Consider the following 21,697-nt stretch of genomic DNA (forward strand, 5'->3'; position numbering starts at 1 on the left):
AGTTTGGTGCTGGTCCATTTGCCTGGGCACTGCCGAGGTCCCCTTGAGCAAGGCACTGAATCCCTCAACTGCTTGGGTGGTGCTGGTTGATGGCAGCCTCCACACTCTGACATCTCTCATGAGCATGTCCATAGCATGTTTGTGCATGATTGCATGTATAACAAACTATGTGTGTATGTAGCATGATCAAAAAAAAGGACACAAGTGAAAATTTGAATTCCCCCCATGGGGATTAATAAAGTACCTTTAACATCTCTTTTAGGCATGTCTCACAGCTGTTCTGATTAAACTTGTGTTCTCATGAGTTTTCTAGTTTGGTTTTGTATTTTCTTTGTGTTGTAATCTGTCTTTGGTTTGTGCTTCATGTCTTGCTTCCTTGTTTGTCCTCTGTTTTGGTTATGAGCTCTTCTTGTGTCATGTGTTGTATTCCTTCTGCTTCTTTATGTCTTCAGCATTTCCTGTTTTATTTTGAAATTCCCCTCCGTGTGTCTGGTCTAGTTGTACTTTCTGCCCTTGTGTTTCCATCCTTGTTGATTGCACCCTGATTAGTTTCACCTGTGTTGTGCCACACCTGTGTTAATTACCCTCTCTGTTTCCTTCCTTGGGTGCATCTTTCCTGAGTCTTGCTACAAGTGTTCCTTGTGTGGATTTTGTTGGACTTTGGATTTTCATTTGAGTAAGTCTTTTTTGTTGATGAAACATTTTTATTTTAGCCTGCATCTTAGGTCCACTAGCTTTGTTTTTGCTTCAAACCATGACAGTCTGAGCACGTAAATACCTAACCTGATTAAATCATGCCATGTTAACACTTGAAGCTGTTCCTCCAGAATCTTTAGAGTCTTGCAGTTGTTACACTTGTGAGATGTAAAATTATACAGATTTATCAGTTCTCTATATCATATTCAGATATTGTAAATCCTTTATTTATATAAGTTTGCACGCTCACACTTGAGGATTTTTCTGCCATGTTCTTCCTGAAGTTTGCAGATGCAGCTTTGTTAATTTAGGCTGTGCTAAACTTATTCATTTTTTACAATATATGATAATCTTGGCCAATTTAGCAACTTAATTTTCAACCTTCCAACCCCGCTTTGTAACTGTTTTAGCTAGGTTTACCTGTATATATTACATTGTATAGTCTAGGGGTGAGCCCGACTAAGGATTTGCTTAGTCGAATCTGATCCATCAGATTTTGCCCATAGTGGATGAATAGTCGAATGTTTGTTGTTTTTCCTTATTGACCCAAAGTCTGCATGATGGTGACCGCATGACATTATTACACATAACCCTTTACAATTAAGAGACTCGTAGCTTAAAGTAAAAGGGACAACAGAATATTTTGAGCATAAAACTTAGATTTTTTAAATCTATATTGCAAAAACAACGAGGTGATGAAGGAGAGAAAACTCAAATAAGGCCACCATCAGTTAAACATGGAACAACGCTCCCTTATAGAATAAGGAATCAGGAGATATTTAAACAGTGTTCACTCAGCGGAGAGCAGCACTGCAGAGGGTAGTTTGTCCAACTTAAGACTAAACATTTGTATAATGTTCAAAATCAAACCTGAACCAGCTAAAGGGTTTTTAAATCTCTTAACAGAACCTTTTAAAACAGTCTTTCATCACGTCTTTGTCCGCTTGAGTCTTTTCAAATTGTACGTGAGGAAAACCATCGTGTGTACGGGCAGAAGTGCGCTCCTGTCTTTGTTGACTGTAAATCCTGTCTTTGAGAATATCCTCTCTGATGGTGTGGAGGTGGATGGGATGCTGTGGATTGTTTTTGAGGCTTCAGACAGCTTTGGGTATCCCTCCTCGTTCTTTTGGCCCCGTCCAGTTTTTGTGTGGTCCGGTAATCCTTGATCTCACAGCCCTCTTCGTGAAGCTGCTCCTCATCTTCCTCACTATTTTTTAGACTGTAGAAAGATTTAAAGGCCAGCTGAGGTACGTCTGCTCCACAGGTCCCGCTAAATGGGAGAGTCCACCTTTAATTACCAGGGGAGATTTAATTACCACTTTAAGGAGATTTAACACTTCAAGAGCTGTTCTCAGAATTACATTAAATAAGTCTATATTTATATCAAAATAGGATAAATGAGATACTATTTTTACAGGAAACAGGAAAATAATGTAAAATTAGACATTGAGCTCCCCCATGGTTTGAATGGAATGATCCACGTTTCATATGCAAATATTCGACTATGAGATTGGCAGTCGACTAAGACTCGTTAGAACGAATCGTCCAATATTCGACTATTTGGGGTCACCCCTAGTATAGTCCCTTCCTGTTTTAGTGCTTTTATAGTCAATCCCCTATACCTCCTTTTATTTTATTTGATCTTTTAATTGTTTTTATCTCCAAATCACAAATTATCCTATTTGATGACTTTGATACTCTTGATGCCTTGTTTTTTGGATGTCACTGTAACTCTATATCATTGTAAATAAGGGTTGCCCCTCAATGATCTCTGGAGTATAAATAAAGGCTGATTGATTGATTGATTGCTGATGTTTGTGATTGGTCCTGTTTGAGGGATGCTACCCATGTTATGTGCACCCGCTCAAAGAAACCCTGCGTTAACTTATGGTGTTCATAACAGCTGTTTGTGTGACTGTTGCTCATGATCTCATTTGTTCTGGTTGGTGACGCCACATAACTAACAGAAACCTCAGCTGAACTCGTGTGTAGTACAGGCCTCTGGTCACTCTGTAAAGTATAAGCGTGAAAGTGATTCTGACATCATTAAACTTTAAAAATATTACAGCATGAAACACTCCCTGATCATGAATGCAGTGCTTCAGTTTTCTTCTATAAAAATAAATGGTCAGTTAATCGAGTGAACGTCCATATTAGCTCCTTTTAAATCCGTGCTGCTGATATGCAGCTTGTTGTATTTACACTCTGGCATCATCCCAGCACAGAATGAGCTCCAAACTCTGATTTACGAGCAAATCAAAGGCTGGAAATCAGAGCTAAAATGGATGATGTCCTGTGGATATGGATGCATAAAGACCGGCAGAGCAGGATGCCAAGTTCTCTCGCTGCAGAGGAGGGAGGCTTGAGGGAGACATTTATCCCAAAACACCATTTAAACGCTCCTTAAAAAACATCTACTGCTGATATAACTCGTTTTGCCAGGAGCCACTTTGATTTTTATCTTTGCTGAAGTGATTCTCATTGAGATATTTAGAGCACAGCTTGAAAACATTTTCCAGCCACCAAGATCATCAACTCTTGTCTGCTTCCTGGAAAAATAGTGAGGGCTTTATCTAAGACTTGTTTAGCACCAATCTGAGCGACTACAGAAGTGTTTTCTCTGCTGATAGTAAACTCAGATCACTCACGGTTGTTGCTTAAGTCAAGTGGCATGACTGTGATCCTGGGATTGATGATGCACTTTGAATAAAATCAAAAGGACTTGCAGTGAGAAGTAACAGATAACGCAGCAGTGGTTGCAGAGTATCAGGTATGAAGTGAAGAGAGACTGAACCCTGACATCATCATCTGCTTTTTCTCTGCACAAATTCTCCAGATGAAATCGACTGTCAGAGCATTCAAACATTTGTCTCTGAAATGAAGCATTGGTGCCAAAGTTTAAACAGGAGACTTCTTGTTTCTTCAACTGTAGAAACAATCCACTGTCATATACTTTTGTATTAATTTTGGCCACCGGCTGATCAGGTCATTATTCTTCCATCAAAGCATCACATTACATTTCAGAGTGAAGACAGTTCAAGAATGAAGATGGAGACAACAGAAGCAGAGATATTTTCATTTTTCTCCATCAAAAGGCTCCTGCGCTACATCCTGGTAGCTGAAACTTTGTTTGAAGATTAAAATGTGTTATGCTAGTTTATAGCTGCTAATGTAATTTGTATTTACAGGTACCAGCAGGGTTTGGTGTGCAGGATCACACGTCAAACAAAGGAGGCTCACATCTCTTCTCCGAGTGATTGGGTAAGGATGATGAACAGATATCTATATGTGAGTGCAGCTTACAGAATGTTCTAGGTCAAAACATTTCCTTAAAGCTGTGTTTCAACTTAGCTCTCAGATTTCCCAGCTTCCTGGAATGCATCATAAATTATTGATCTGACTTCAGTTATACAAAAAACATTTTAAAATCAGTTTTCTTCTCCACCTGAGGACAAACCTGATAAAGCTTTTCTTATCCGACTGAAGTAAGCCTTTGTGTAACTTAAAATTTACAGTGAAACTGAGACCTAGAAGACACAGATGAGTATGCTCACATTTAGCAGGGTGAATGTCTCTTAAAGCTGGGGTTGGTAATCAGATTTAGATACACTTTTTGTCATACTGGTTAAAATGATCTTAATGTCCTGATGGCAATCATTACATAATGTGTTCCTAAAAAAGAGTGAAAAAAAGCTGCTATCTACAGCCGGAGTAAACCTGGGAAAACACCAACCAATCACTGTTTTTTGGCTCCCCAAATTTTAAACCAATCAAATCCCGTCCAGCCGTTCTGCCCTCCTCCTGCGCGTACATTTCCCCGACGTGCACTCCTCCGAGTCCCCGTCTCCTGCCTCTGCTTCCCCTGACTCTATTTACTGCCCCTCTCGCTCGTCCTCGGGCCTGTCCCCTCTGACCTGATGAGGTGCTTTGCTCAGGACTGTAGTCCGGATCAGAGTCTAAAAAGCTCTCACCAACAAGCAGAATAATTAATGACGTTCAGTAAGTCCTACAGAAAATATATATGTATTGTAGCGTCCGTCCGGACGCTGTAGGGATGACGAGCCGATTGGTGAACACGTTGATCTTTAATAACCGGTCACTGTCGGCCGTGATCATGACAACCAACAAAACAACAATCAATGTTTGAATGAATGAAAAACTTCTCCTCTTGTCTCTCCTCTCTCCAGCTCACACACTCTACACCTCTCCTGATGCCTTCACTGACCGTCAACACTGTAGGAATTAAGAACATCTACACTGAACACGTTTAACAAACAGTAGAGCTGTTACAGTATTATATATGTGTTATAACTTTTCTCCTGATATCGTGTCACTGGTACAACTGGATAATGCTAGCATGACAGTTGTGAGTACTAACAGCAGCCATGTTTGTTTGTGTTTTTAACTTTCACTATGATAATGTTTTGGTGAGGACCGGTTTTGAATCAGTCACCACCATATGGTCGAGAATCAGCGGCGCTCGTGCATGTGAGCGGGGGGGGGGGCGTCGTTTTGGAGGAGCTCCGAGGGAGGAGGGGAGGGGTTAGACGGAGTCATGAGGAAAAGCTACATTCAAATTCATGCTGGTTTTCCAAGACTACCAACCCCAGCTTTAATTGGAACCAATGGTTGCTCCTCGTGTTGCTGATTTGAATGTGAACAATGCAGTGCACAGAGAAGGACGTTGTAGATGGAAGAGGTTTGATGCTAACTGTTTGCTGCATCAGAAAAAGTTGACAGCAAATCCAAGAGAATATTTGAATATGTAGGGTAACCGCATGACCCGGTCTGACTAGGACCATCCCATTTGCAAGCTCTGTGTTCCAAGTCCCAACATATATCAATAAAACAGTAATAGGTCCTGATTTTAACCAGTTGAAAAACCTGAACAATGCACCATGCATGCAGCCCTGATTTATCTGTTTTAACGAATAGAAAAACATCCATAATGAGTTAAAGTCCAATCATGATTCATCTGTACATCTCTGCGTTCAGCTGTTGCTTCACTAGCCCAGCTTAGCATGCTAACAGGACCTGCTGCATTACATCAGGCAGGCTGTTTTTGCTGAGAAGTGTTCACTTCAGTGTTTTCCAATGAGCTCCAGGAGAGTTACAGCTTTCTTCATAAAGTACCAGGCGGTGAATTTGCTGCGGTTTTGCACACACTGCAAGTCCTCCAGCCGTATGAAAACCAGCTCACACAAAGGATGGGTACAGGCAGCGGTGCACTGATAAGTCTAACTGTACCATGAGATCATGTGTGGGTTTGAGGTAAAATTAAAGTGTCCCTATTTGGAGGTTTGAGAATATGGACACCACATGCTTATGGTGACCACTGCAAGTCTCATTCTCTGCAGCTCTCATCAACCATTGTTTTCTGTTTCAAATCTCTGGTAGTTTTTTTTTTAAGACGCATCAGGTCACATGTATTCATCACACATCTCAAAGTTGAGGCCAACTGTGCAGACAAGCTAAGGTACTTACTTCTGCTACCATTGTTCCCTAAATCTGCGTGGTCGTCATCTTCTCCTGAATTTGGAGACATCTTTTGAAGATGCACTGCTCCATCCATCTCTCTCCTTTTAATGAAATCTCCAGTGAAACCTTTCTTTTGCCAAACACAGCACTCTCATGTTGCCAGTTTGGGTCACATCTCATTGGAGGTGATTCAGGGCTGTCTGTCAGTACTTGGCAACGTGAGGACAAGCTGTCATCTTTCTCTGTTCCTTCTTTAAGAGTGAGGCGTTTTTTTTATCTGCAGCTCCATGAAGGAATTTTTTGCTTAAATGCTGCATTTGTTGATCTTGTAAGTTTGGGTTGTTTCTTCACTGGAGGCTGGATTTCAGCTCAGTTTCTGGACTTCATCATCAGAGGCAGAGTTCTCTGAGAGCTCCAACATGACTTCATCCTCAGCTTTCAACAGCAAACTTGAATGCCATCATAAGAGATTTATCTTCCCAAGCTTGTGCTTTAATATCAACTCTGTGCCATCTCCAACAGCGTTCAATAAATGCTTATTGTTGTGAAGATGAAATGAGGTGCGAGTAGCCAGTAGTCGCCAACCTCTGGGATGAGAACATAATCAGCTTCTTCATAGTTTTGGACGTCTTCTCTGCAGAGGGCAGAGATTCTTTTCAAACATGTTTTCAGCAGATAAATACACACTGCATGGACTCTACTGTTGCTTTTCTATAATGCACACTACTGGCTTCTTTTGGCTTTACTCACTCGGAAGTGGCGATGTCACTTTTGTAGTGTCATGTAACCTTGCAGACTAAATCAGCTTTCTTGGCTCTTCATGATCACGATGCAGCTTGATAAAAGGCTGTTAGTGGTGCCTGTAATTTTGCCTTTCCTGCAACACAAACACACTTCACTCTGTATAGTTAAACTTACCAAAATGAGCTAAATGCATTTGTATTTGTGTGCATGTAATGAAAAGTTGCAAGCACAAACTGCTATTAGCTCAGCTCTTACACAGGGCTTCCACCAGATCTGTGTCCGGTCTGGCTCCGTGCTCTCTTGTTCGTCAAAACCCACCGGTTGCGTTGTCAGAACACAGCACAGAGCTTGTCCGCCGGACAGCTGGAGTCATGTGACTGAGGTTTTCCCGCTGTAATCACTGAATCAAGGATTCTCCTCCTCCTCTCCTCATCCATGTTGTCTTTCTGGTCCTCTGAAAACCTCTGACCTGTTGACTCCAGGGCTGGCTCCGCTCATCATGACTTTGGTTTGTTGTTGTAGTTAAGTGAAATACGATCTGGTGATAACACAGAGTGTTTTATTCTGAAAATTAACCGGATGTTTTCATTTTGTTTTGGTGAAACTTGACTTCCTGTCCCGCTCCATCTGCTCTGTTGAGATTGATGCGTGGTGCTCCGGCATCAGGCAAAAATAGAAGTCTTGCATATCTGATCCGTTGTGTTCTGACCTGCCAGATCAGAGACGGAGCTAGAATGGATCCAGTGGAAGTTAACACATTGACTGGAATAGAAACCTAGACACGGATCTGGTGGAATTTGGCCGTTACCGTGCAAAATAAATAGATGGGGCTCAAGGGAAGACCATCTTGAAAACAAGGCTTATGTCAGCCTTAGTATGAGGCAGAGATGTATTATGGTGCTAAATTCTGGTGTAGCCGATCAATTCCTGTGTCTCACTGCCACTGTTGGGTTGTTATTCGGCTCTTACTGAATCATTAGGGGTGTTATCGGCTTTATTTGCTGCTTCTTTGTGTATTTTTCTTTGTGGGTCTCAGTGCTGCCCCGGCCTGGTCTCCAAACGCTCCTTCACCACCTCCTCTCCTCCTCCTCCTCCTCTCAGTCCAGCAGCTGGCCCATTCCTCAGTGTTATTATTGGATTTCAGAAAGCCGGGAGGGGGCATATATCACATCTCCCTTCATCACCCCCTCTCCCTTCATCCTCACTCATTCTTTCATTCATCTTTCTCCGTTTTAATAACTCCCTCTCTGCTCTTTGGCCATTAATAAAGATGAACTCACTCTGCTGTCGCCTCCTGCCCTCATCTCTCTCCTTCTGTCTCTCCTTTCCTTTTGCACTTTATTGACCCCCTCCCTTAAAATCTAACCCCCACCTTCACACCACCGTCCTCCTCACATGTACCTGGACGTCCTTTATCTCCCCTCTCTTCCTCCGTGTCTGGACTCTGTAAAAAAGAAAGCTCCAGTCCTTCGTCCCTCTCTTTTCTCCTTCAATTTCTCTCCGTCTGACACGTCGGTCCATCATGCGCCGGGCTCTGGACACCGGCCTCCCTCAGACGCTCTCATTCATCAGGACTTTGAAAAGCAGAAATCACTCTCTCCTCTCCTCCGCTGGCCGCTGCCACTTATTGCGCTATCCATCACACCTGGCGGATGATCAATACGAGCCTTCCCCCGCTGCTCCTTCCCTTCACCACACCTCCTCCTCCTCTTCCTCTTCTTTTACACTGTATTTCTTCCACGTCTGGCTCTCTGCAGGTTCATGAGAAAAACTGAGCCTGTCAGCCGTTTTAAGTTAGCACAGCTGCACCTGTAACATGGAACAAGACCAGAATGACCTGTCCTATAGTAATAGATTATCCCCTTTCACAAAGATGTGTAAATTCAAGAAGAGCAATAAAAATTTTTGGAAAATTCCTCAAAGAACGTCTTACAGTTACAGGAGGACGTACTTAAAGCAGGTAGATGTTACTCATCTTAAAATGTAGAATCTGAACCCTGGATTTGATGTTGGGGAAATGTTTTGGCTTCTGTCTGCAGTATGCTCATAGTCCAAGTAGTATTGACCAATCATGTAACAGCAGGCTTTGGTGTCTGCAGGAAAAAACGTCTGTATGGAGAGCAAATGCAGGCGTAACTCAATCTAACATAACATCTGGTGGCATGTTTTGACAAGGATTTTTTAATCTCTAATATGAGATTTCTGCATGCAAGTGCAGCTAACTCTGCACTAAATGACATTGCATTTCTAGCCACATATCTGTGAGGATCAGGAAAGAAAACCAAAGTTTAGATCCCTCAACTTCCTGGTGTATGTCTGAAAATATCGATCTGACCTCCATTCAGCAAACAAACATTTAAAAGTGTTATTTCAGGAAGCTTTGTACCCACCACATGCAAATAAATCATAGGAAAATCAGCTGTTAAGCCAGAGAGAAGCCTACATGTTACTTACAATTTACAGTGAAACTGAGACCTACTAGAAACAGGTAAATGGGCTCTACTCTGGGGGATGTAATGATCCGAGAAAATAATATGCAAACATATCTGGAGGGATAAACTGAGCTCTGTTTTTGATATGAACACATGATTGCTTCTCAAGTAGCTGCTTGGACTTTAAACCATGCAGTGCGAAGGAAAGGAAGTCTTGGTTGGAAGTTGTTTATTGCTAACTGCACAAAACTTAAAGCGTCTTTGAGTATCTAGAAAGCATTATATAAGTCTTATCATGACAGCTTTTGTGACACCCTACATCTGCTGGGTCAGGCTATGATCAGGCACTGACACACTGGGATCCTAGCTCCCCCCCTTCCCCCCAACCCCCTCATCACTTACTTTAACTCTGCCTGTCCCACTAAAGTTACTAACCATAGACCTTTCTGGAGTCCCTGAGCTCCATTGTCTCGTAGATTCCTCTGAGCTGCCGTAGACGTCCTCCTGCTGCGGACGATCTGGACTCCAGCTGATACGGACGTGCTGGACTCCAGCGGCAACAGCTTCTACGACTCGTCTCATCACTATCACCTCTCTCTCTTACTCCCCTCTATCTGTCTTTCCAGACCCAACTCGGTCGAGGCATGATGTCTGTCTAACATGAGTCTGGTCCTGCTGGAGGTTTCTGCCTGTTAAAGGAAGTTTTTCCTCACCACTGTAACTAGCTAAATACTGCGATGTGCAATGCTCATGATGGATTAAGGTGGGGTCAGACTGAGTCTTAGCCTGTCTTGAAGTTGGGTCTCTGTTCATAATTTGACATAGAGTGGTCTAGACCTCCTATGTTTGTAAAAGCATCTTGAGATAACGTTTGTTGTGATTTGGCGCTATACAAATAAAGATTGATTGATTGATTGATGATCGTGCATGCAATGTGTAGTATGACCTCGGCATAGGACTCCCTCATAGATCACATTATGTCACAAACTCTGATTTGTTAAATTTCAAAGCTTTCACGTGATAATGTGAGATGAAAAGTCAAAAGGATTATTAATCTCCATATCACATGCAGTGAAATGATCACAGGGTCATTAGGATCCATCCTGCAGGCATCATGCATGTCTGCACAGAATGTAATGTTAATCCATCCAGTAGTTGTTGATATATCTCAGTCCTGATGAAAGTGTTGGTCTGGATGCTGCAAAGTCACCTTCCTGCAGAAATGAGCCAAAAAGAAGTGAAGCCAGAGGAGCCATTTTTATTTCGGAGAACTTATTTTTTTCTCAGGGACTAACTTGCGGTCTGAATTGATGGTGTTATTCCAGCGATCCCTCTTCAGGTGGGACCCAGTTAATGGGGGCAGCAATAAGAGTGGCTAACAGTGGCTGTAATTCTGCTGAGAGCAGCTTTGCTTTGTAAAACTGATTTGTTCAGGACAGAGGAGTCGTTAAACAGCCGCCCAGATCCTAATGCCTTTCTAATCTCCTTTGGTTTCGCTAATTCTTCTCCTTCTATACCACCATTAGACTTTTCACAGGTTCCTGGCGATGAATTAAATTACACAGGATGTATTGAGCAAACTAACCATAAATTGGCCCTCGTTGGCCTGGTGCAGGTGGAGAGCTGAGAATACTGGGGATAACAGGCTGCAGTGTGCTGCAGGTGCACCGCAAGTAAATGGAACAGGAAATCCCAGAGCCTGAGACGGACTCCTGCATGATTAAACCACCCTACAGTTTGAGACTCTGGTGTTTTATCACTTACATTTCTCTTAATCTGGTCGTCTTTGACTCACCCATGAGGTTGATTCAAGTTTGTTTAATATCCTTTATACCTCCTGTTATGTTCGTTTCTTAGGGACAGCAATAATGTTCCTGGGTCAACTTGACCCTGAGCATATTTAATGATCCAAAAGTGTCAGAACTCAAAAAAATCCCAATAAACATTTCTTAAATCTTATAATTAACTCCATTACTAACCATTTAAATCAATATTCAGTACATTGGTGTTCTTTAATCCTCACAGATCATGGTTCAATGGGGAGAACTCACTTGTTTTCTATGAAATTCATGTTTAAACTTTTTTTTAATGTACATTGAAAAGACCTAAATATAAATACAATAGTTTTTTATGACACAGATTTTTATTTATTTTATTTTATTTGTTTTATTATGTAGTGATGTTGATATATTTACATGTGACACCTCTTCTGTCACATGCTGCCCAGGTTTTTGATGCTGTATTTAACTTGTTTGGAAGGCATATATTGCCTAAGATGGAAGGAACCTCTGAATACCACTAACCTTTCATCCACTGTGACATTAGAAATGCGAAATAATACTTTTAACCATTTATTTTTTTAGATTTTTGAACTTTAAAATGGGTCAATTTGACCTGCAACACAACAGGAGGGTTAAGACCCCTTGAATAATCTGACGGAGGTCCTGAAAATGTCAGGAGTGCACACGAGAAAGAGAATAGTCATGAAATTGGCCAAAGTTTAAATTCTTTTGTGCAGTTGAGTGAGTTTTTGTGGTCCCGACTTCTTTTTTTTACAAGGCATGCAGATATTTTTACAACACCATGGACTGACAGTGATTAAGCATGGGGTCTTCAGGGCCTCCCTGAGGACATTTGTCACACTAACCACTATGTTTCCTGCACTTTGGTGAATCTTTCTGCACCAATTTAGCCTTTCCTGCATCACTTTGTTGCTTTTATGAGCTGCACTGCTCAAATAAGTCACTTTTGACACAATAAATGCATGCATTTTTTTTTTAGTTGGCCTTTTTGCCTTTTATTTGAGAGGACAGCTGAAGAGAGACAGGAAATGTGGGGAGTAGAGAGTGGGGGAAGACAGGGAATGCAGGGAATGGTCGACCTGCCTGGATTCGAGCCGGTGACCCCTGCGACGAGGACTGTGGCCTCTGTATGTGGGGCGCTTAGACCGCTAGGCCTCCAGCGCCCCACATGCATTTTTAAGTATTGAAGGTCTAGTGTTCCCTTCACCCTTGGTACGCCCATCTTAAATTGGCAGATCTGGTCCCTGAGGTTCTTAGAGACACCCACTCAGGGCGTAAAATTAACTTTATACCTCATCTGCCATTGGCTAGTGACCTCCAAAAATTTACCGGCCACAACTATTTTTCACCAGCCAAATAAAAAAATCATGTCTGTTCTCAGCTATTGACTTTGTATATCATCTCCGGTTCTGTCGTTCATCTGTACCTCCTCAACAAGTTATTAGTATTTCACCATCACCAAATAAAAACTTATGCAAGAATCTTAATATATCAACTGTTTTGTTTCTGGACCTTTTGCAAAGTGAGAGCCAATCTAACACCAACAAGAGCCGGCACATTCTGACCTGTTATGATGTTGTCCACCAGCGTGGTTGGCATGCAGGAGATCCCAACCAGCAGGTCGCTGATGGCGAGGTTGAGGATGAACAGGTTGGTGACAGTGCGCATGTTCTTGCTGCGCAGCAATTATGAAACAAACCATCCCATTCCCCACCATGCACACCACGAAGATAAGCAGGTAGGAAACAGTGAAGACGGCGGCCACAGAGGCCTTGTGGAGGTAGAAATCCACATAGGTGATGTTCTGGTGGAGCAAAGGGTTTTCCTGCTCCAGTCTGGAGACACTGAACAGATTCAGGCCCTCCCAGGTAGAGTTGAGCGCTGGATTCTGGCCTCTTCCCGCCATGCTTCTTCAAGCAAAGGGAATGAATAGAACTCCAGTAGCTGACGTCACGCCGTACCACGCCATACCAAATCCCAGCACAAGTACAGCGCGCAGTGAGGGTCAAAACAGCCTGACAGTCGGCAGAAATGGGCGAAAGTATGAAAACAAAATCTCACATGCAATCCAAATATTCCATCAGCCACTGGCGGGTGTTCCTTTTACGCCCTGCACCCACTTTAGGTTAACTTTCAGAGAACCAGGCGCCCAGCTCTGTGACCTGCTGATAAATCGACCTGCTGATGCAGACTCACCGTGTCTACTGAGGCCCTGCAGGACTGACGTGACCCCCGAGTTACAGTGATGAGATTTGGGACTCAGATCTCGACAGAGAACCATGCAGATGAACCCGCCAGCAGCTCAATTATCTGTCATTAGCAGGCAGCGCAGCACAGGCGCAGGCTAATTTGACAAGCTAAACTGCTGCTCTTCATACTGGACTGCTTCATTGGACCTGAGTAAATATGTTCTCAGGCTAATGCATATAAATAGAAGGGCTCTGTTTGAACAGCTGAGAGGGAGTGAAGGGCCGGGAGGAGTGGTCGGTGGACAGAAATAAACCATTAGAAATAAGTCAGGAAATTATGCAATAGTGAAACAGTGTCCCAGTGTTTAAAGGAAGGCTTGTGAATGGCATCAGACCAGATGATATTATCTCAGTCGACACATCAGGGTGACTAGAGGTTAATCTCCTCTGAACCCTTCCTCCTAAAACTGCTTGTTCACACTGATTGGAGGCTTTTAAACTGAAATAATGCCGAGGTCACAGCCTGCTTCAGCCGTTTTATCTCTCTGGTTCCTCGCCATGATTTATTCATGAGAGGCTGTGTGTTTATACAACACAGGCAGGTGCTGACATTAGCACCCAGTGTTAACCCTCTTCTGGTTTGTGTCTTATCTATCTGACGAGGACAACCCAGAAGACGTTGGACACAAAACTGACGTCAAAACAGGAGATTTCTCCTAACAAGAAATGACTGCTCTTGCTCAAAACTAGCTTACATGTCTCTCTGGATTTGAGAGCTAACAGTTCTTATCCAAATACCCTTCTTATGGATCCAATGAGCATTAAACTCACATCAAAGTCTGAACATGTGCCAGCTTCACTCTTATACATCACGTGTCACCAACTGTTGAGGGACTTCTGGGGTTAGAAAAATAAAACCAACAACGCCACCTTGGGACTTTCACACAAAGAATGTTAACAAGTATCCTATAATGTTCCTGACCCTTCAACAGAGGGTTTCCCTTTTAAGAAAACACAGGTTGGACCACAAATGAATACAAAGGCATGTTTTTAGGAAAATGTAAATACAATCTTTATTTTTCTGCACACAAAAATAGTTTTAAAACACACTCTTTATTTCATTTAAGTCAATTCAATTCAAAAAACTTTATTTGTCCCTGGGGGGCAATTTAAGGCACGTATGAGCAGCATTGAAAACAAAAAACAGACACTTGAATTATAAGGATTGTAAAAAAGAAAGAAAACGGTTATACAAAAAACAACAAATTTTACAGGCGACAGTATACACACACATACACACGTGCACAAACACACACACACACACACACACACACACACACACACACACACACACACACACACAGGAACAATCTAACAATGTGCAAAGAAGTTATGTATGATAAGGTAAAGTGCAGAGCAGTGTGAAGTGAAAAATGGACACAGATACTGGAGTGACAAGAATAAAAATGCAGAGGATGTGTTGGGTACTAAAAACAATAGATACTAGATAGATAGATAGCAAACTGTTACTGAGCAGAGTCTCATTCAAACTGTTCTTAAATAACAGAACTGGGGGCGCTGGTGGCCTAGCGGTCTAAGCGCCCCACATGCAGAGGCTACAGTCATCGTCACAGGGGTCGCCGGTTCGATTCCCGGCCGGTCGACCATCTCCTGCATGTCTTCCCCCAGCTCTCTACTCCCCACATTTACTGTCTCTCTTCAGCTGTCCTATAAAATAAAGGCAAAAAGGCAAAAAATATAACTTAAAAAAGAAATAAAGTAATAAAATAACAGAATAAAGACATAGCTTTTAGCCCAGCTACAGGCAAAAAGAAACACTGTTTTAACTAAGCGGGAATTAATCTAACTATAACGAACGTAAAGCTCGAATAAACGGCATCAAAGACCTGAAAGAAACCGTCTAACAAGCTGCAAAGAAATCACAACTAAAGCGAGAAAATGACGCGAAAAAGATAAACAAAAAAGACTAAAATGAGCAACAAAAAAAAGAACAAGAAGACAGGGCGATAGTGGCAACCTGTAACGAAGACATAATGTATTAACCACTGATAAATCAACAAAACGGCACAGTTCAGATGCTACAAACAGTTTAAGTTGACTCGGCTGTCCACGACCCGACCACGGCCTTACTATGAGCTCGTCACTCTCTTACCACGAACACCACCAAGGAACGCTGTCCTGCAAAGAAATTCAAAGTTAATCTCACACAAGCTCAAAGAACTCTAACAGGTAAGCGCCAATGATTGGTTCCCACCCAGCTGTGAGGCATAACCTGTGAATCAGCTGGTTACACATGATTAGCCCATATTAGGATGAAGCCCATACCTTGTTGCAGTTTGCGGTTACTTCCTGTCTTGTTTTCTTCAATTTGCTTGATGTCTCTTTCACTCAGCTCCTCGTGTATTTCAACATCCCTCACTTGCTTCTTCCTCAAGTCTTCTTCTTTCCTCTGCTGGTGACCGTTCATCCATTCATCATCAATGTAGAGTATTAATGAAAATATCCTCCATGCTGTTGGAAAAGTTTTTGCCACAGTGTCAACAGGCAGAGGTAAAATGTGCAGATTAATTAAACATATTTGATCTGGTTTTCCCTGGAGTTGCTCTTCATATTCAGAATTAATTACTGGGGTTTCAACCAATCAGAATCAAGTATTTAACACAGCAGTTTAATCTTAATGAACATCCTCTAAGCACCACCTTTACATGAATACACAGCTTCAGTCTTCTGCTATGTTACCTCAGGATTATCTGTCGTATGTCTACAACATGTGAGCAGGAAGGCTTCTTGTAGAGGTTGCAGTCACTCCTTTTAAAGAAAGAAAAGACGTTGTGGTTAGAGGGAGATAAACAGAGCCGTGTCACTGCGTGTCGTCGTCTCCCCGCCGCTGTCTGTCACCTGTCAGGACGCTGAGTGAGACGACGGCTCCTCCGTCTGACACCTGGGGATCAGGTGGAGGGAGAAGACATCACGGCAAATAAAGAAATAGCGTGACGGGGAAAGACGAAGTGACAGGGAGGGCGAGGAGGTTTCTCTGCCTCTCTTTACCTGCACATCTGTGAGAAACGTTTTACTTTGAGAGTTATAAGGTCAGACAGTGAGGCTGGGAACAGTCCAAATGAAGACTGTCAGTCTGCAGAGGGAGGTGTAGATATGTACTGTTAGCATCAGGCTGTTACTGACTCTGAATCACCACTTAATCTATTTTATAGTTGACATTAAGGTGTACAAGGTTTATAAAGGTGAAACTAATGACCTCATTAACATTTAAAGATCATTGATTGGTCGAGTCATGCTGTAATAAACACATGGCAGGTGTTTATTATAGCAGTGCAAAACTATTTCAAACTTTTAGCTAGCTCTTCTCTGGTGTTGTAAAAGGGCGTTTTTCGACCGGAGGGACTTTACCCCTGAACTACGTGCGTTTTGACCGGAGGAACCAGGGTCTAAATTTAGTTCAGGGGTAGATAATCTCCCCCTAAAAAGCCCCTGCTTGGGGGGGTAGTTCTTTTCAAAGGTCCTGGGACTTTCGGGGGGCAGGGCCTGCAATGCTGAACGTGTCTGTTTGGTAGATTGACTGCAGTGTTTTCATTCCACAATAACATCACACACATCTGTGATTCACTTGATTTCTCTTTCTTTCATTAGTTTTTATTTGTTCTATCTTTTTTGTATGTGTGTGTACTTTTCAAAAGAAGAAGCTGTGATTCTCTTGATTTAGCAGCTTGTAACAGTAGTCTTCTCTCAGCCCACCGTGAATGCGTCTCTCACCCGGTGTTATGGTTTTAAAAGTGACCCTGTAAACTGGAGACCTTCAGCTGAACGTGTCAGTGTTTGTGGAGTTTACACAGCTGTCGAAACACAGAGGGAGTTCCTGGGAATGCAAACTAGTTTAGTTTTTATTAAGATTTCAAAATATCCTCATCAGATATTTAATGATCGTTTAAAGACGTTTATGAGGGATGCATCGGGCTGAGAGTCTCCAGTTAACAGGGTGGCTGTTTAAACCAAAACACCGGGCGATCTCTGCCACAGCTTTTTGAGTTCAAAAGGATTTTAAAGCTGTGTTGAAACGTCTTTGCTACTCGCGCTTATCTCCTCTCACGTGTTGATTCATTCATTGCTTTTTACGTGTTTTTAACCGCAGGCGCAAAATTTTCACTTTTTTCATGTTTTTCTAATTTTGGAGCACAATTTCAAATTTCAGGAAAATGTATTTTTTCGACAGGCTCCGGGTCAACTTTTTGTCATTTTTTTTTTTTTTAAATGTTTTTTCAATTTTTTTTGTCAAATTCATTTTTTCAAAAAAAAATTTCAAAACTTTTTTTTCAAAAAAAATTTCAAAACTTTTTTTTCAAAACTTTTTTTTTCAAAACTTTTTTTTCAAAACTTTTTTTCAAAACTTTTTTTTCAAAACTTTTTTTCAAAATTTTCATTGCAATTTTTTTTTTTTTGTCAAATCTTTCCAAAAACCATTCACAGTCATTGTTTTTTCCATCTGTGATTCTCTTGATTTCTCTTTCTTTCATTAGTTTTTATTTGTTCTATCTTTTTTGTATGTGTGTGTACTTTTCAAAAGAAGAAGCTGTGATTCTCTTGATTTAGCAGCTTGTAACAGTAGTCTTCTCTCAGCCCACCGTGAATGCGTCTCTCCCGGTGTTATGGTTTTAAAAATGACCCTTTAAACTGGAGACCTTCAGCTGAACGTGTCAGTGTTTGTGGAGTTTACACAGCTGTTGAAACACAGAGGGAGTTCCTGGGAATGCAAACTAGTTTAGTTTTTATTAAGATTTCAAAATATCCTCATCAGATATTTAATGATGGTCTAAAGACGTTTATGAGGGATGCATCAGGCTGAGAGTCTCCAGTTAACAGGGTCGCTGTTTAAACCAAAACACCGGCCGATCTCTGCCACAGCCTTTTGAGTTCAAAAGGATTTTAAAGCCGTGTTGAAACGTCTTTGCTACTCGTGCTTATCTCCTCTCACGTGTTGATTCAGTGAATCCATTTGTGATGAAATATCGCACCATCTAAAACAGAGCCAGCTGAGTCTCTTCATGCTAACAGGCTAACTGTTGTGTTGCTCATAATGATACCTGCCTGTCCGTCTGCTTCTATGGTGTCATCTGTGATGAATGGTATTCGTCTTTGTTTTACTGCCCTCTACTGGTCTGGTGGTGTAGTGCATTTACTTTTTATTTCCTCCCTACGTCACTGGCCAGATTTGCACAATCTACACAGGAGGCACAGGAACCTTTTAGTTCAGGGGGCTATAAGACCCACCTAATGTTACTAAGTTGTTGGATGAATAATTAGTTTTTGTAAATTCTTATCTTAGCTGTACTTTTTACACCCCTTCTGTCTTTGTTCTTGATGTTTTGTTGTATTGCGTACATATAAAAGATGATGTTAATCCAGTAAGGCCAACATGTCTTATTATGCAGGTTTCTTTTAAAGCCCTATTAGGAGGTTCTAGCTGGCTATGAAACAAACTGATGATACTTGACTGTTAAAAGAAAACAGGAGGAGTTTTATCCCAGCTGATAAAGCCAGCAGAGATGGCAGGTATCACTTTGTCCACAGGGGGCGCCAAAAACGACACAAGCAAAAAGTTGCTCACTGTAGCTTTAATCATCGAGGGTTATTTTGTTTGGAAAGATGCACTAAACATGAAGCAGGTTAATGTGGATTGAGACTTTTGACAACTTGTCACCTGATACAGATTTCATAAATAAGAAGACATGAGTAATAACTTTGAATCAGCTCTCCAGATCTACTTTATAAAGAACACTTTGAAAACAAAGTTTGCTGGTTTAGTGATTTGCAGTGTCATTCTTTCTCCAGTGATGTCTTCTTTACGTTCCTCCCCCTCTGATGACCTCTGACCCCTGATCCTGTATGACACACAGCATCAGGGGGTGATGCAGTGTGTCACAGGAAGACCTGTTGATCCTCACAAAGTCCCAGCTCAGACTCACTTCATGTATAAGCTCATATTCATACCCATGAGAATCGCCTTTATTTCTCTCCCTCTGCGTGTTTACCAATATGAGACTCTTCACCTTCTCTCCACCACTAAGAACATGTGGCATCAATCGCTTTTCTCTTGGCAAGATTCACTTTAATCCTTCTTCTTGTGAGACAGAGCGCAAACAGGAGAAAAAGAAAGATGGGAGTGTCAGCGAGGAAGCACACAGCAGCTGAGGGTCATTAATCACTGTCACGGCGGAGGGAGAGACGGAGGATGAAAGACATGAGAGATGGAGCAGCAGCAGACATGGCAGGAATCTCTCTCTCTCTCTCTCTCCTGAGATGAGATGAATCAACGTATTCAGCAGCCGTCGCTTTGTTGGTCGAGGCGAGGCTGTGACATCACATCCTCCCACGGATCGAGTGCCGAAAGCCTCTGAGTCGGTGAAGCAGGAGCGAGCGGGTCAAAAGGGAGAGAGAGAGTGAATGCATCAAGCTCTGACCGACACACACATATGGATTGTGCATTGAATTACTGCCGGGCGAGCGGCTCCCAGAGGCCTGAATATCTCATGAAGACAACTGAGTTATGGATCATGGGAAAAATGTGCAGAAAGACAGTCAGCTCAGCAAATGCAACAATGACATGAGCAGACACAAAGAAATACGTTAGAGGAGAGCATGACATGCTTTTTTATTCGCTGGAGCAGGCCCTCGCTCAGTCAAATAATGCAGCTCCTTCAAAGTCAGCTGATTCAACGCCAAGAAATGCATCTCATAAACAACTTGAAATCAAGGAACCAAGGATGCATCATAAACTCTTTAACCCTCCTGTTGTGTTGCGGGTTAAATTGACCCATTTTAAAGGAAAACAATCTAAAAAAGAAATAGTTAAAGGTGACATATCATGCAAAATGGACTTTTTAATGGTTCTCTACCTGAAATATGTGTCCCTGTCTACAAACCCCCCGAGAATGAAAAAAATCCATTCTGCCCCTGTTCTGATTTCTCCACCTTTCTGTAAATGTGTGTGAAACAAGCCATTTCAGACTTCCGTGTTTTTGTTACGTAACAACAATATCCGGTCTGTCACGGAGTCAGAGCTCGGAGCTTGTTCAGCCCATAGACTGTATAAAATCCAACTCAACCCCTCCTCCATTTTTCATTCCCTGCACACATGTGTGCTAACAAGGAGCTTAGGAGAAAGGCATGCTTGTTGTAGGCTGTCTTAATAAACACAAAGGTCGGTTTTACTCCCCACGTCTGCAGATTTGAAGATCTAGTGGATGATTTTTAGTTTCCATGGAAAAGTGCTAGCGCTAGTTAGCATAGCCACATAGCTACATGTCGTAGCCGTAGCTGTGTACCAAGACACACGTTGACATACTGACAAATAAAACAACAAGAAACACTAAATCTGTGACCAATCCTTCAGAAAGGTCCTGCTGCAGGCGCCTCTCCGTCAGGATCAGATTCTGGATCAGATTCAGAGGGTTGAAGTAACGCGGGTCTGTGAGCAGCCGTGTATATTCAGCCAACATGTAAACATTAGATCAACGTGCTGGAGAGCCGAGGGCACATCCACTTCCTGAGGGGGCGTGGTCATAGAGCTCATTCTCATTTAAAAGCACAGACACAGAAAACAGAGTGTTCTGAGCAGGGCTGAAAAAGAGGGGTTTACAGGCAGACCAAAATCTGATTTCAAAGTGTTTTTTTGAGCATAAACTTTAAAGACATGTTTTGGGGACCTCTTAGACCAATATATATTGATGAAAAAGAGCAGAATGTCACCTTTAACATGAATTTTCATAAAAAACGAGTGAATTATCCTCATTGAACCAAAGATAAAAAAAAAGGTCAGTCTTCTTGTCAAAAACTGCAGTATGCACCAGAGATACAGAGGATTTGATATTACGTTTCTCTCTCAGACCCTAGCAACGACAACAACAGATAAACATAGGAAAGCTAGAAAAAGATAAGCTAAAATTAAAAAGAGTAAGCTAATAAAAATAATAAAATACACTTTAAAACAGTGCAAAAACTTTGCTATAGTGCAATTTAAAATCAAAGTGAGTGTGTGTGTTTCAGTCCTGAGGATGACAGACCTCAGTGTTGATTTGGGGGGGGGTCAGTGACCGGGTTAAGTCTTTGAAGGGGGCACTATGGGAAGAGGGGGCAAAACAGGGAGAGAGTTCAGCATCCTGACTGCCTGGTAGATAAAACTGTCCCTCAGTCTGCTGGTTCTGGCCCGGATCATGACCCTGATCTGTGAGGATTAAAAAACACCATTGCACTAAGTATTGATTTAAAAGGTTAGTAATGTAGTTAATTATGAGATTAAAAATTGTTTGTATTAGGATTTTTT

At 41.9% G+C, this 21,697-nt stretch overlaps 1 protein-coding gene across 2 annotated transcripts in view; it reads left to right on the forward strand.

Moving 5' to 3' along the window:
• The first annotated feature begins 571 nt into the window (after window positions 1–571).
• The window catches only part of LOC117831114 (GRAM domain-containing protein 2B), a 173,983-nt gene continuing 152,857 nt past the window's right edge, over window positions 572–21,697 (forward strand). For both annotated transcript variants that reach the window (XM_034709634.1, XM_034709633.1), the window contains exons 1-2: window positions 572–676; window positions 3,885–3,957. The gene's annotated coding sequence lies outside the window, so the exon portion shown is untranslated. The remainder of the gene's footprint in view (window positions 677–3,884; window positions 3,958–21,697) is intronic.

This window comes from Notolabrus celidotus, chromosome 19, assembly GCF_009762535.1.
Source record: "Notolabrus celidotus isolate fNotCel1 chromosome 19, fNotCel1.pri, whole genome shotgun sequence".
Taxonomy (NCBI): domain Eukaryota; kingdom Metazoa; phylum Chordata; class Actinopteri; order Labriformes; family Labridae; genus Notolabrus; species Notolabrus celidotus.